Raw genomic sequence first — 16,674 nt, 5'->3', positions numbered from 1 at the left:
TGACGCCCTGATGGGACCATCATGTCTAGAGGGGACCATGGAACCCTAAGGAGACCATGGTGCCCATTATGGGTGTACCATGTTAGAATTAGGGCTACCGATAATAATTCAAATGAAACTAAATCATCAAAGTATAGTTGGCAAGCCTACCTCATCTAGCAGGAGATCCTCCAAAACTGATTGTATCAGGTTCTCCATCCTCTTGGGCACGTTTGGTCATCAACATGACATTCTTCACTCTATGGGCTCCCCTTTTGCACTTCAAGACAAAAAAAGTGAAAAGACAAATGAATAGTGTTATTGTCACTATTTTTAAATGTAATTCTTTTTCAAAACCCTAATTCTGCATTTTGTACTTAATCTTTCACATCTTGAGTTATAGCACTTTGATTCCCGTACTATTGGTTGCATTGGAATCGTGATTAACATCTCTAGCTTTCCAAATAATCCTCCATTAGTTTTGATCTTGTATTGAACCTCATTGTGAGCATTTGCCATCAATTTTCCTTCACAATTTGAAGTGGTAAACATGATACCCTATTTCAACCTCCTAATTAGCAAGCTAAAAGGGGGGGGGGGGGGGGGGGGGCATATAACTATCCTCAAATTTCATCACTCTTAGTAAGCATTTTTGGGATATTTTTCTATTTCAACTAACAACATTTGTGGTTTTGTAGAATGTGGTTCCTAACATTGTATTGCAAATACTATTGGGGGCTTTGTTCAACCTTTATGGACATATCCTTTTCCCTATGAGTGTTTACTTTTCTATACTTTAGCTTGCTTATGGATGTAGTGTCATATGAATGCTAAAGTGGGGGCTAAATGTAGCGTTCATAAAGCATACAACTTTAATTAGGCTGTCCAATTCCATGCTTAGTTAGCACTCACCTTAGTGTGTTCCATTGCATTATGCATTATAGGACTTCTTTAGGCATTTAATTAATAATTTAATTAAACCTAAGTCCTCTCTCATTAATCCACATAGCATAAAATTGTGCCCTTAATCCTAGGTTTGTTGCTTTCTATTATTTAATCCTAATCTTACCCTAATTTCAATCTTCAAAGCACATCCTACATATCTACACATCTTGGTTTGAGCCACTGAGCTGGAATCAACATTAGAATCCCATTATCTTGCATCCCTATAGATTTGGGAAAAAGTTGATAGGACTAGGGCAAATCTCTATTACTTGGTCTCAAACTTTTTTCCACAAATTTTGGGAGGATAATTTGGTGGTATTTTTTAATTCAAATCCCGCTCTGTGCCAAATTATGTTAATTCTAAGTCAGCTTTTCATCAAATTCAAACCCAGGGTTTCATATATAAGACAAATCTTTCCCTCATTTGGCGATCTATCTAGGAATTCAAGAGGGGATCCTTGTGAAGTCAAAGTGCTATTATATGTGAAGTTTCCGACTTGCAAATTCATCCATTATTCAAGTCTTCATCAACCATGGAAGTTTCAAGAGACATTGGAGGATATTAATGAAATCATCGATTGGCTTGTACCTCTTTCTAAGGATTTGGAATGATTTCATGTTGTTCTCATGCCTCTACATTGAGCTTCAGATCTACATCACATTAGTTTTTTAGATTTTAAATTATTATTTTAGGTTTGCATCATAATTGTGATCTAAAGTATATTCATTATTGTAGACACCTAAAATTGTCCCGACCTAATTAAATAAATATTTTTATTTATTTAATAATTTTATACTACGCCTTCTATTAATTAAATAGATTTTTATTTATTTAATTATTTCACCAAATCCTTTTCTAGCCTTGTCCTATTTAAGTACATATTTTTATTTATTTAAATTATCTTTCCCCTAAATTAAATAAATATTTTATTTATTTAATTGGTCCCACTTCTTACATGAATTAAATAAATCTTTATTTATTTAATTAATTCATTGACTGTTTTCTCTCCATGACACTTGTCATTCATCTCTTAAATTATCTTTAACCACCTCTCTAATATTTTCTTGTTTCTTATACCTACCCTCTAATCTAAGTTGATCATTTATCCCTCCACCTATTAATCTCACCCCTCCATTTCTAGGGTACTCTATATAAAAGAGGATCATTTTTCTCTATTCATCCCTAATGACATAGCAATAAATCAAGCATCTACACAACCACAATTCATTCTTTATTGAGCTCTTTTGCACACACAATCTAAGAGCAACAATAATCAATATACAACAAGGTCAATGGAGATAGGAAACAATGGAGATCAAACCCTATGAGCATGTGAAGGTATAATCATTTCATATTTGTTGTTTTGTATTTTTTTAGGTTCTTCATTAGTGTATGGTGGATTGATTGTATAACTAGGGTTTTATGTGGTTGAATCTTATTTGATTTTACAACAATTTAGAATTCCTAGTTCCATTGCACACATTTTGGCATGCCCGATGAGACTCTAGTCCCTATTTTCTAACATTTTAGTGTTGTTTTAGTGTTTTCAGATTTGTAGGTCCGAAATTTGCGATGATTTTAATTTCTAGTGCATTTTTGCATGTTCTCATCATGTCATTCTCAGTGAGTTTTTGTCAGATATTACTATGTAATTGTGCATTCCTGATGTGTTTATAGTGAAGCTAGTTTCTGAACATCTAATGTAATTAGTTCTTATTGTGTTTGTGATCTATTTGGCCACATTTTTGGCTTATATTGTTGCATCTACGATCAGTCTTACTGCGTTTCTGGTTTTGACAATTTTTTGTTTTGCAAGTTTTTGTAGTGTTTGTGGCTTGTCTTGTTGCGTCCAGGGTTTTGATATTATCGCATTTTTCCTAACTCTTAATGCATTTTTGGTCTGTTCTATTGTGTTTTAATCCTATAGGTAGATTGAATATTCCAACATTGTATATAGAAGGTCCCTTTTTATTTCATTTTAAGATCTAATCCTTGTTGTTGTAGGTTGGGGTAATTTTGAAACTACTATGAGATTTTTCCAAGATCAAGAGCTCAATGAAATGTACAAATAGAGAGAAGAAATATAGGACAAGAATAAACTGTATATTCTCATCAATAGATAAAAAATGGTTGTTGAATACAATGAATATGAGCCTGCATATATAGGCAAGGCAATATGGATATGTGAGCACACAAACATGACATGTGGCTCAATATGAAACAAGGGTAGGTAGGAAATAGATGTGGTAGGTAGGAGAAACAATATAATATTCCACATGAGGTGGATCACCCACTGAAGGTGGAATGCAACAACAAGATAAGACCACAAAAGGTGGAAATTACCCACTGAAGATGGAATGTAACAACAAGATAAAACCAAAAAAGGTGGAAATTCTCCTACACACACTATCCCAATGCGGCACAAACACCCAAGTGTCTCATACCCAAACTACTATGAAATGCATTATCCTAAGTAAACTTAAGTAAGGTGTAATACTATCCAACACGAAGTGTAATAATATCCAACATGAATAATTATTTACACCAACACCCCCCCTTAAGTGCAACTTAGGGGAATGCACTTAAGTCTACAATGCAACAAAGCAATGCAAGATGGGTCCCAACTACAAGGCCATGTTAGGTACCCATGTACAAATGCAAATGCAAAGCAAAGCAATGCAATGAAATCTCTCACAAAGCGGGGAAAGAGAGAAAAACCCAATGGGAAAAAACCCTCCCCCAAAAGAGAGATAAAAGTATACAAGAGAACTCTCATAGAAGTATGTGAGGAACAAAACCCCATGTGAGGAAAAAGGTCCCCCACATATGAGAGAAGAAGAGAAGCTAGGAAGCTCCCCCTCAATGTAGAATTTGCACCAATGATAGAAGCTCAATGATATATGAAGAAACTGCTCCACGAATGTCGAACAACATTCCTCTTCTTAGGAAGAAACAAAACCAAAGGTGTATCCATGAAGTCTCTCCAATAATGAAGGGAAGATGTATGGAAAAAATGCATGATGAATGAAGTCTCTAAAAACTGCTCAAGTGTCCCCATGTCAATGCTGAAAGATACCCCTTCCAAAGGTGGTAAATTGCCCCACATTGCTGAAAAAGGTACTCCAAGATCTAGTGGAGATGGATGTAGAACATGTCCCAAAGACTCACACGTCTCCTCTAAACATAAAGAGACCTCCTCCAACTGCTGTACATAAGTATCCACAATCATGTCAACCTCGAAAGAATGATCATGTAGAGAATGAACAAGAGGGTTAGAGTGTTCTCTCACAACAATCGAAGAAGAATCATCTTCATCAAGGAGAAGATGAATATCATCAATGATGTCTCCCAAATTTGCAATGTAGGATTCCACAAACAAGCCTACAATATCTGTCAAGTACTCATACCATGAAATTGAAGTTGGAAGACATGAAATATCCTACAGCACTGAATCACATGAAGGCAAAACTATTGCATTATCTACATCATCAGGTGCAATAGGTGATGTAATATCAATAGGAGGAGATAAAGAACAAGGCTCAAGAATGAGGTCACATGTAAGAATCCCCACGTTAAAAAACCCAAAGTTCTCCTCAAAATCTAAAGCATCACAAGAAGTGTGATCATCATGTGTAGAATCATCATATGTGAAATCATCATCATCAACAAAATCTAAAAAGGAATATAATCGAGATGCATGATCAACCACCCTAGTCACAATGATAGCTCTAGTCTCCAAGTCTCTAATGAAAACTGACTCAGGTGTGAACTCCATAATTCTCTTAGTTGCGCCATGCGTGATTTGATAGATGGAAAGGAGATTGTTTGTCAAATGGGGTACACACAACACATCATTGAAGGAGTTATCCCCAATGGCAATGTATCCTTTCCCAATCACATCCATGTATGTATGATTTCCCATCAAAATCTGCATCATGGTGCAAGACTCAAATGAAGAGAACATAGACTACAAAGATGCCATATGATGAGAAGCCCTTGAATCTAGAAGCCATCTCCCTGAATCATGACTTGTAGTAGCACAAATAGATTTTCCTTTTCTTGTCCCAAAAGAGTGAGTCTTCCCACTTGTAGAAGCCATGAATGCTTGCCCTTTTCCTTTTGAATGTGTGGAAGTTGATGAATCATCCTTCTTGTAGACATTAGGCAAATCAATGTTATGCTTTTTGAGGATGTGTGTGAGCTCATCAATCTTCTTAGAATGGCAACGACGCTCCTCATGACCAAAATTTTTACAATAGGCACAAGTAGGTCTCTCTCTCTTTGGCGAATTATCCCTCTTGGAAGAGGATGAATCTCCTTGTTGTGGAGAAGGTGCTTTGTCCTTAGGCTTTGATTACTATTTCTTCTTATTGGAGTTGTCTTTTCCTTGATTTCCTTTGTTCCCATGATTTTCCACTAATACTTGAGACTTAGAAGTCTTAAGAATGCCCATTCTTATCAACTTAGTTTGTCCCATCATCAACATTTTAGCGAAAGCATCAAATGTAGGTATTGTGTAGCTTGAACCCATTATCATCCTATGGGTTTGGAAACAAGAAACAACTGTTGCATATTCTTGTGGAAACTTGCCCATCAAATTGAAGATCAATTGAGTATCCTTCTTATCAATGCCACAATCCTTGTGTTGTGCCCTCAACTCTTTTTCCTTAGTGACATAATCTTGTATAGTATCAAAGTTCTTGGGATCTAACATGGTGAGATCACTATCAATTTGATATCCCCTAATCTCATCAATTTGACCATACAAGTCTTGAAACTTTTGCCAAGCATCCTTGATTAGAGTACATTTCTCAATATGAAAATGAGATCCTTTGATACATACTTTCTTAAGGTACCAATTACCATGATATTTTTAGTGATCCAATCCAAGTGACCAACAGGATCAACCTTAGGATCAACGGGAGCAACAATAGTTCCATCAATATAATGAGTCAGTTCTTTTTCCATAAGCTTACTCCATGCATCAATTTTCCAAGTAGCATGATTATGAGGAGTTAAGAGAGGAAACTTAGAAGAACCCATAGCAACAAAAATGAAGGAACACAAGAGCACAAAATCACAAGAGACCCCCCCCCCCCCAAAAAAAAATGACGATTTTGGCACTTTATATGTAGTGCGTGTATAATAGGCCACTTGCAAACAATGGAAATGTGGACTTATGATTTTGTTTTACAACTACCCCAATAGGCTGAGAACTACAAAGCAAAAGACCAACAAGATAGATCTATGCAATACAAGTGCCAAATTGGCCAAAAAGGACCATATGTTGAAAGTAAAATTTCTACCCAAAATTTCTATAAACTGATAGCATATTATGAGAGTAGATGAAAAATTATGCACTTTAAAAAAAATGGCACCTGAAAAGGAGTTCGTATGAGCCCAAACGGAGTCCTAGAAGTTGCACAAACGAGGATTGGATAGGTACAGTCACCAAAAATAGAGATTTTTGAAAAATTTGTCCATCAAAATCAGAAAATAATGCCACCATGAGAAAGTACAACAAAATTTAGCCCATTTCAAAAAACATTGCACCAAAAAAGGAGCAAAAATGAGCAAGATATGGCCATTTGAAGTTGAACTGCAAAATCAAAAAGCTCAATGAGAGGGGCCTGCAAAAATTTCAAAAAATTGATGATGTCAGCAAACTGTGAGCCTAAATTTGATGGCCATCTAGTCATCACAAAAACTTCACCTCCCTGCCTACGTGGCGTCCGTACTATACGAACAAATGACATGGTGATGATGAGACTGTTGAGGTGACAAAGCCAACGTGGCATCCGAGAGGATGCTGAGTTGGCAGAATTGTAGGTGACACGTGGCAGGGTCTCCGTGTGGCGGTGGGAACCACGTGGCAGGGAAAGAAGTCATCGGGCAGTGAGGAGGGCCTGGGCCAGACACTGAGGAGGTGGCTGCCGGTGGGGCTGCAGTGACAGTTGGCGGCTGGGGGGCCGACAGGAGCCGGTGCCGGTGGCGGAGGGGCCGAGGCCAGTGCTGACAGGAGGGGCCGGTGCCAGAGAGATGAGGTCGGTGACTAGAATGGAGGTGCCGACAGGTAGGGACCGGTGCCGACAACAGAGGAGGAAGTCGGTGCTGGTGTGAGGGGCTGATAGGCTGTCGGGAGGGTACAACAATGGTGGCTACACGATATAGCAGCAGGACCACGACGATAGGTCACGAGACCATGATGGTAGTTGCAGGACCAGTCTGGAAGACCATGGCAGAAAGAACTGCAAGGAAGGTTCAACAACATGACACCTGCAGTACGACGGTCACGGGGGGGGGGGGTCTGCGAACCCCCCAAAAACTTTAGTTTTTTAAAAATTTATATATTTTAAAAAAACAAAAAACCTTTCATTTTTTTTCAAAAAAAAATTGCGAAATTTTTTTGCGGAAATTGAAATATGTTTTTTTGCAGAAATTAAAAATAAAAATAAAAAATTTGAAATCCGTACCATATCGTCCAAATTGGGCAAAATTTTTCCTCCAAGCCTAAAATTTGACTTTCACCAAAATAGGCCAAATTTATACTCAAAATTGATGGAAACGGCCACCCAAACACAAAGGTGAGGTCAAATCTAGTCTAGGATGCCTCCAAAAGATGTTGCTCCTTAGATCTGCCTCTTGATGTTGCAATAATGGCTCTCAAAGATGAATCAATGACACTCTAATGGCTCTGATACCATGTAAGATTTTGTCAAGATCAAGAGATCAATGAAATGTACAAATAGAGAGACAAAATATATGACAAGAATAAACTGTATTCTCATCAATAGATAAAAAATGGTTGTTGAATACAATGAATATGAGCCTGCATATATAGGTAAGGCAATATGGATATGTGATCACACAAACATGACATGTGGCTCAATAAGAAACAAGGGTAGGTAGGAAATAGGTGTGGTAGGTAGGATAAACAATATAATACTCCACATGAGGTGGATCACCCACTGAAGGTGGAATGTAATAGAAGATAAGACCACAAAAGGTGGAAATCACCCACTGAAGGTGGAATGTAACAACAAGATAAGACCACAAAAGGTGGAAATTCTCCTACAAACACTATCCAAATGTAGCACAAACACCCAAGTGTCTCATACCCAAACTACTATGAAATGCATTATCCTGAGTAAAATTAAGTAAGGTGTAATAATATCCAACATGAATAATTATTTACACCAACAACTACTAATACATTTGTGCTTGCAAAATCTTAATTTAGGAGAGTGATTTTAGATTAGAAAACACTTCCATTGGTACACTGAAAAGAATAATTGTTTGAAGTGTTTAGGGTGCTTGTCCAATCCATTGTAGAACCCTAGGTGTTTGATGAAAGTATCCTCTCCCCTCGCCTTCATGGGTCTTGGGTGTAAGAGAAATGATTCAACATCTCTTTTTTTTTAGAAGGCTTGCCTCCCGTTGTGGGAGGGAACGACCTAAGCGATACTTTCCTCCAGTCCTTTATATAAAAATGGGCGCGACGAAAGTCACAACACAACTGGCATTAGCTTTTTTCATACTCTTCAATCCAAAAGGAGTTTTCATACTCCAATTAAAGGTGGATTTGGATGCACGCAGGGTGCCAGTGACCCCGGATTATGACTAAAAACCTTAGTAGTGGCCCACCCTATTCTTGTCCAAACATCACAATAGCTTTAATGCAAGGGGACAATTGGTTCCCCCCCAAGATACTAACCATAAGGATCCCTTGAGATGGAACAAAAGTCCTTGGCTTAGCATAAGCTAATTGTAGCTTTCTAGGTAGAGGGTGAACTGGTCATCCTTCCAATCCTAGAGGCCCCTAGTTGTCCTCTCATACAAAGACAAAATAGTGTACACACCCATTAAGGTGTCCTTATATTTGAGTCGATGAAGATTCTAGTTTGTGGGCTGAAGATAGTACCATGAGACCTTGACCTTAGGATTAGGAAGTGTTTGAAGTGTATTCATTTGTGTTGAAGACCCATAGAAATTGGGTTATTTCGGCCTATTGAACATACACATTGTGCTCATATTGGGACAAAAACACTTTCAAATATTGTGTCTCCTAGTCATAAAACATCAACATTAAGATGGTCACATTTTTACAACTTCAAAAATTTGGAAAGATTTAAGGAAACATAATTTTTTATATCAAAAAGGTGTCTATGTTCACTTCCAACTTGTATACGATCATTCTGGTTGTGTCTATATTCATTTACAATGTGTTTTTGAGATAATCTGTTGCGTCTGTGCAACTTTATAGCATGTTTACAGACAAAACCAAAACAACATCATAGACTAAAAAAACACATTTTTGAGACATTCTATCACGTTTGTCCAACTTTCTGGTGTATTTTTGAGACATTATACCATGTATTTGGACAAAATTGAGATTTATGTTACAACTATGAAACTATCTTTTTGGATTTTGAAATTGTGTCTATGGTTCTAAGATTCAAAGAGTTGCTAAGGCTGATTCCATAGGATTCCATTTAGTCAACTAGAGTCAAAAGGTTGTTTAGTAGTCCTTATCTTATCTTGCAAGCACATCATATACCTCTTTAAGTGGTTGTCGCATCAAATTTATCATCTTGGGTGCCATTTTTACATGTTGAGTCAAGGTCAACTTACCTACCAGAATTTGTCATCTCCTAGGAAGCCACACCTTGCTTAGATCATTCTATCAACTTTGGAACAACATTTTGGGATATTGCAAGACAACCCTAGATTCATTATCCATTTTTATAACTACCTTATCTTTCATTATCTCCATATCCTTCCATACTTCATTTTAGCCAAGGTCTTTTCATGGTTTAAACCCGATCCCGAAGGTCTAGAAGATAAGACGAAGAAGCTCAAGGATCTTGAACCATGGATTCATATGTGTTTGATGATGAAGGATTTTATAATCCACAACACAATGCACAATAATTTGACAATGAGTCCTTTACAACCGCAAAAATTAAAGATCACATGTCTGATGCAAGATTTAATAGGTTGCTTGAGATAATTTTGAGAAGAGATTGTCAAATATTTTTCCACATGTTAATTCAAGATGGTGCAATATTACCCCATGAATTTAACGTGACACAAATTTTGGAAGAAGATCCAAATCAAGCTAATGGAAATGATGGTGGACATAGATGTGAGCGTACCATGCTTGAGTCACCTTCATCCCTCTTTCAAAAACCTAAAGTGACCAATGCTCATACTCATACCAATTATGCTAGACAAACCTATGAACAACCTCATGTATGTACTTTTCAAGGCCGGAGGAATACCAATTTGCTTATACCCAACAACAAGAGGATACTCAAGATCATAATAATGCTTATACTAGATGACCACATGTCTAATTTTATGACCATACCCAAGATCATGCTTACAATACCAATTATATACACGGTCATGATACATATAATCTTCTAAGGCCTAGTACACCTCATCACAATAATATATTAGGTGGATCATACAATAACTACATTCCTCCACCACTTGAACACATATATGACCAATATCATCCTTACATGCAATATATCCATCCTCTTCCTCTTGGCGGCTTAGGCATAGGGATATCTCAAAGAGACAAGGTACCACTTAGAAATAATTTGCAACAACAAATGGCAAGAATGCAAACACCAATCAAGAATTACATGATTCATGACATATGTCCTTATCCATTTGATAGAAGCATAACAATGCTACCTTTTACTCCACATTTTGTGGTGCCTAAATTCAATAAATATAAAGGAAAAGGATATCCCAAGGCACACATTAGAGAATTTTTTATGGCTTGCATAGAGTTGGCATGAGAAGACTCTTATTTAATGTGATTATTTCCACAAAGTTTAGGTGGACAAGCCATGGAATGGTTTTCACAACTATCACCTGGGATCAATTCATGGGGTGAATTGGCAGAGGCTTTGATACAACATTGAATGCAAAGTCTTGGTGACAACTTTATGCAACACAACAAAAAAGTGAAGAATATTCTGCATCACAATGATTGAGAAGTTTGGCTAGTTGATGCCCATGTCACATTTAACAAAATAATATGGCTGAGATGTTTACCCAAAATGTGAATAAAGATATTGAATGTGACCTTCATAAAGCATGATTGTCTACATTCCAAGAAGTTATTGAAAAAGGTCTATTTATTGAGCAACTCCTCATTGAGCAAGGCACCATCAAGATATTCAAAGAGAACACACAGATGAAGGAAATGGAAAATAAAACCTCTAGTTTTGGAATAATAACAAGAATACCATTAATGATGGGGTTATTTATACAAATGTGGTTAAACAAATGATAAATTTTCTTAGTGCTAGTTCATCTAATAATCAAGTTAATACACAAAGAGCATCAAGACCTCCAAGGAAGTACACACCTTTGGGAGAACCAATTGAAAGTGCATTCAAAATTTTGGAGCCAATAAGCTCATTACATTGCCACATAATTGACCATTTGAGCTAAGGGTAAATCCTTCATGGTGGAATGACAACGAGTTTTGTGAATATCACAAGAGCAAGGGCCATAAGACTAGAAATTGTCATAAATTGAAGAATCTCATTCAATACCTTATTGATGATGGCGCAATTGAAATTGACAGTCACACTTCCAATGAAGAACATGTGATGTTTAAGGAACCATTTCCAAAACATGATAAAGGAAAGGCCCCTTAAAAAATTAATAATGCCAAGTACACTAATGCGGCCTATGATTACACCCTCAACCATATCACTAAATTGAACTGATGCCCTGCAAGATGGACAAGGTTAGTCAATGATAACACAACACAAATAAGAAGAAAAAACCAAGTTGTTAGTGTTAGAAATCATAAACCAAACACTTTCCTACACAAGCATATCAAAAGAGATACCAAAAGCATGATAGAATGTCTAACTAGGAAGATAAATACGATGAGGCATCTCCAAATGCCTCCTAACATGCTCTTGGCTTCACCAAATGATGCCCTGCAAAATGGCACAAGGTTAGCAAAATGATAAACAACACCAAAGACACAAAAACCGTTAGTGTTAGTCAATCAAAAACTAATCTATGAAGGCATACCAAGAGAGACACTAAAAGCATGCTAATGTATCTAATAAACGAAACAAAGATTATGAGGCATCTCCAACTGCCTCTTAGCATGGCCTTAGCTCCTTCTCCCTTGTTCCTCTCCTCTCCAAGTTCCAAAATAGTGTAGCTCTCAGTAGCTTTTTGCACTATGGATGCTTATGGAGGATTGAGATTGTAGTATAGCTGTAAATGTGAAATGAAAAGCTAATACTAATCTATTGATGCTAAAATGATATATCTTAACCAAAATGATAAGATGTTAGATTGATTATGCTAAGAATGCTCTCTAAAATGTCTATAGCTTAGATGCATGCAAGTTTTCAGGATCTGGATTATGAAGGAATGGGCTCTATTTATAGGAAAAATGGAGCAATGGATGGCCAGGATTGAAAGGTTTAATCAAGGGTCAAGCTTGAAAGTTGGGGATCCATGTGCACAATTGGCACCAATAAAATAGTGACAAGTGTCAACACAGGATTGGGTTGAGAGAAGAGGTTGGAGGCATTAAAGGTCTGAGAAGACCTCATGGTTATCTAAAGGCTAAGGGTCAAGTCTAAATTAGGATTACCCACTGGATTAGGAGTTAATGCAAGGATAAACCTTTGTGCAAATGATTAAGAGATAATCATGGTCAAAGCATTAAAGGCTTGATAAGACCCTTGGGTTGGGTAGAGGTTGAGTCAAAACAAATGTTTTAACCATGTAGGAGGGTTTGGGTTAACCATTAATGGTTATTGGAGACTTTGTGGATTAAGTGGTTGAAAGTTGGAAGCCTTTAATGGCTATCAAAGACTTTGAGGATTTAAGTGGTTGAAGGTTGAAAACCTTTAATGGTTATCCAAGACTTTGAGGATTTTAAGAAATGACTTCCCTTTGCTTAGGAATGTGACAATATTTAGGGGATGGATTAGACTAATTAGGAAGGGGTTAGAAGAATCTAGAAGGGGATTAGATTTTGCAAGTGGATTTGGTGGGTGAGGGAAAATAGGATTTTATTTAAAATAAAAATTCATTTATTTCAAAATGTGTGCAAGTTGCATTTGTAGGAAAATGCAAGTGGGGTGGGGATAATGATTTAAATAAATGTTTTATTTAATTTATTTAAAAGAGGAAAAGGGGAATTTATTTAAATAAATAGATTTTATTTATTTAATTGATTTGTATTTGGCTTAATGAATTAATTAAAATAAATTGAATAATTTATTTAATTAATAGAAGAATGTTTGGAGATGAATTAATTAAATATTAATTTAATTAATTGATGGCTAGTGGATTTTTAATCAAATAAATAGCGAATATTTATTTTATTAAGCTGGACAGATTTATGTGACTACATGAACAATCATGTGTATACCATAACCATAAAAGGTAAATCCCCCTAATGTATTGTCACTACTCGATGGGGTAAAGTTACTTTACAAGGTGCTACATCTAAAATGACCATCATCCAACTGGGAAATACACCCACTCTCATTTTGTGTCGGTATTATGGATGTGTTGGCATTGGTTTTGTCATTGATGTCAACACTTGTCAACACTTGTCAACACTTATCAACACTTATCTTTCTGGAGATCTTTGTTTATGTTCACCAGCAAGTTCAGTGACTTATGCACAGTCACTAGTATCTGGTTCACCGGTAGGTTATATTGTTCACTGGCACAGAGGATGACTTGTTATCATCTGGAGATTACTTGGTTATGTCGAAGACATGGTTTGGACACGTGTTTTGGAGATTTGGTTATTGATCTAATCGAGATGGCATATTTGCTGTTACCGACAAATTGGTCTAGGTTATGGACCGACATGCATTATCTATTCCAGATCAGCACGACACGTTATGGAGATGATTTATTGATTGGTTATTATTCTAAATGCATTGAGCCGACATGATGCATCACATATTTATTCATTTTTAATTGATTTAATTATAATATTCTTAGTGAGCCGACCTACACATTTGGTCTTAGGTTTTGGTATATATGTAAGATCTCAATTGTGAGATTGAAAAACGATAGGATAGGAGATGAGATAAGGTTGTGATATTCGGTATATGCAAATATAAGCAGAGCTACTGACGCAGACATCATTTGAAGATTCAAGGAAGGTATGAAGGAGATAATCTGAGCCTAACCGGTACTTAATCTAGCATATGAAGATTCTATTTTGAGCAGTACATTATCTAGGATTTAACCATCCTATTGTAGTCAGCGTGACTCTCATTTTGTGATTGAGCAGTGAGCTCTAGGCAGCTGGCCTTTCTACATGTGCAAACCCCATTTATACACACATACTATCTGCAGTAGTATCATTTGATTGTGGGTAAGGTTTCCCACCGTGGTTTTTCCCCTTACAGGGTTTCCACGTACTAATATCTATGTTATGTGTTGTGGATGTTATTTCTCTTTATGTCTCATGCATTAAGTTTCACTGGTATTGTTATTAACTATTAAACTGCCAACCGACATTAAGTTTGGTTTACCGGTATTATGCATCAAGTTTGATTAAGTTATATTTGGGTTGAAATTAATAGACAACTGATTCACCCCCCCTCTCAGTTTCCTTCGGGTCCTAATAATTGGTATCAGAGCTAAGTCTTCTTTTTTCAGAAGTTTAACAACTTGAGGAGATTCTATGGCAACTAACTATTTCAGGAAGGACAGTCCGAAACTTGATGGAACTAACTATGGTATATGGAAGATCAGAATGGAGACACATCTGAATTGCATTGGAAGAGACATATGGGGTGTTACAAAGAATGGTTATGTTGGTCCTACACAGAGTCAACCTAATCCACCAAACTTGGCTCAAGATCAGGAGAATGGTTGCAAAGCAAGAGAAGCACTTTTGAGCGCCTTGTCAGATCAGCAAATCATGGGATTATCAGACCGATCTACTGCTAAAGCTATTTGGGACAAATTGGAGACATTGAATGAAGGTGATACCACTATCAAAATTGCAAACTGGAATGCTTCCGGGTTAGGTATGAAAATCTGAAAATGGAAGAAGATGAAAGAATTGCTGCTTTTATGGAAAGAGTTAATGAAATTGTTTTGGGTATACAATGCTATGGAGGTTCCTTAAGTGAAGATGAGATTGTTTCTAAAGTTTTAAGAGTTTTTCCACCAGCATACAAAATGAAAGTAACTGTTATTAATGAGCTAAGAACTATGCCTAATACATCAGTATCTAAAGATACCTTGGTTGAAAACTTTCAGCTTTTGAGCTTGAGGAGTTTGGTCCTGTTGCTACAATTAAGACAGATTTGGATTTCAAAGAATCATCATCATCTACAACATCATCATCATCAACTGATAAATCTGATTAGAAAGCACTCTATGCAAAAGAACTTGAAGACACTGGAAGGGAAAATGAAGAACTTGAAGAACTTGAAGCACTATTTGCAAGGAAAATGCCTAAAGGTCCAATTGGAAGTAAGTATGAAGGTAAAGCACCTTTTAAATGTTTTAACTGCAATAAAATTGGTCATATGGCATCTAGATGTCCTGACAGACATGCAAGATTGAGAGAAGAAGCTAAAAGAACATATAAGCCTAACCCTAAATATCATAGAGACAAATCATGTTACTATGCTGATGAAGGAGTTACTGATGATTCTGATGAAGAACCAGGAGACAATGGATGGGATTTTGTTGCAATAACTAAAGATCAACTGACACCTACTATTGCACCAGTAGAACAGGCCCTGACAACTAAAATTGAAGAAAAGGATGGATGGATTATAGATTATGGATGCTCACATCACATGACTAGTGATAAAAGTAAATTCTTAACTTTTTAGGAATACAATGGAGGTCTAGTAAGATTTGGGGATGATAAAGCTTGTTTGATCAGAGGAAAAGGCACTATATCTTTTGATGTTAAGCACAATACTGCCAATGTTTATTATGTTGAAGGTTTGAAGCACAATCTTTTAAGTGTTGGTCAATTAGTTGAAAAAGGATTTCAGTTACAATTCAAGAATGGTAAATGCAAAATCTTGAATAGAGCTGGTTTGGAAATTGCAACCAGTAATCAGATTAGAGGTAATATCTTTCATTTGAATAACAATGAGAAGACATTCTTGATTGTACTTATAGATGAAAGTTGGTTATGGCATAAGAGACTTTGTCATATAAATTTTGACTGCATTGTGAAGATCAGTACAACTAAGGCAGTAAGGGATTTACCTAAGATTGTAAAACCTCACAATCTGTTATGTAAGGAATGTCAACTTGGAAAGCAAGTTAGAACAAATTTTAAGAGTATTCCAGAGAAATCCAATAATATTCTTGATTTAATTCATACTGATTTATGTGGTCCGACAAGAACTAGAAGTCTACAAGGAGATAGATACTTTATGCTAATCATTGATGATTACTCTAGAATGTGTTGGGTTACTTTTCTCAGGGAGAAATCAAAAGCTTTTGGGAAATTCAAACTATTCAAGGCAATGGTAGAGAATGAAACCAGTAAGAAAATCAAATGTTTAAGATCAGATCAAGGAGGTGAATTCACATCTAAGGAATTCAATACATTCTGTGATGTGAATGGAATCGAAAGACAACTATCAACACCTTAGACACCCTAGCAGAATGGAGTTGTGGAAATGAAAAATAGAACTATTCTGGATGTGACTAGAAGCATGATATCAGAAGCAAACCTACCTCAT

This window comes from Cryptomeria japonica, chromosome 1, assembly GCF_030272615.1.
Source record: "Cryptomeria japonica chromosome 1, Sugi_1.0, whole genome shotgun sequence".
Classification (NCBI taxonomy): domain Eukaryota; kingdom Viridiplantae; phylum Streptophyta; class Pinopsida; order Cupressales; family Cupressaceae; genus Cryptomeria; species Cryptomeria japonica.
This window is presented reverse-complemented; position numbering follows the sequence as displayed.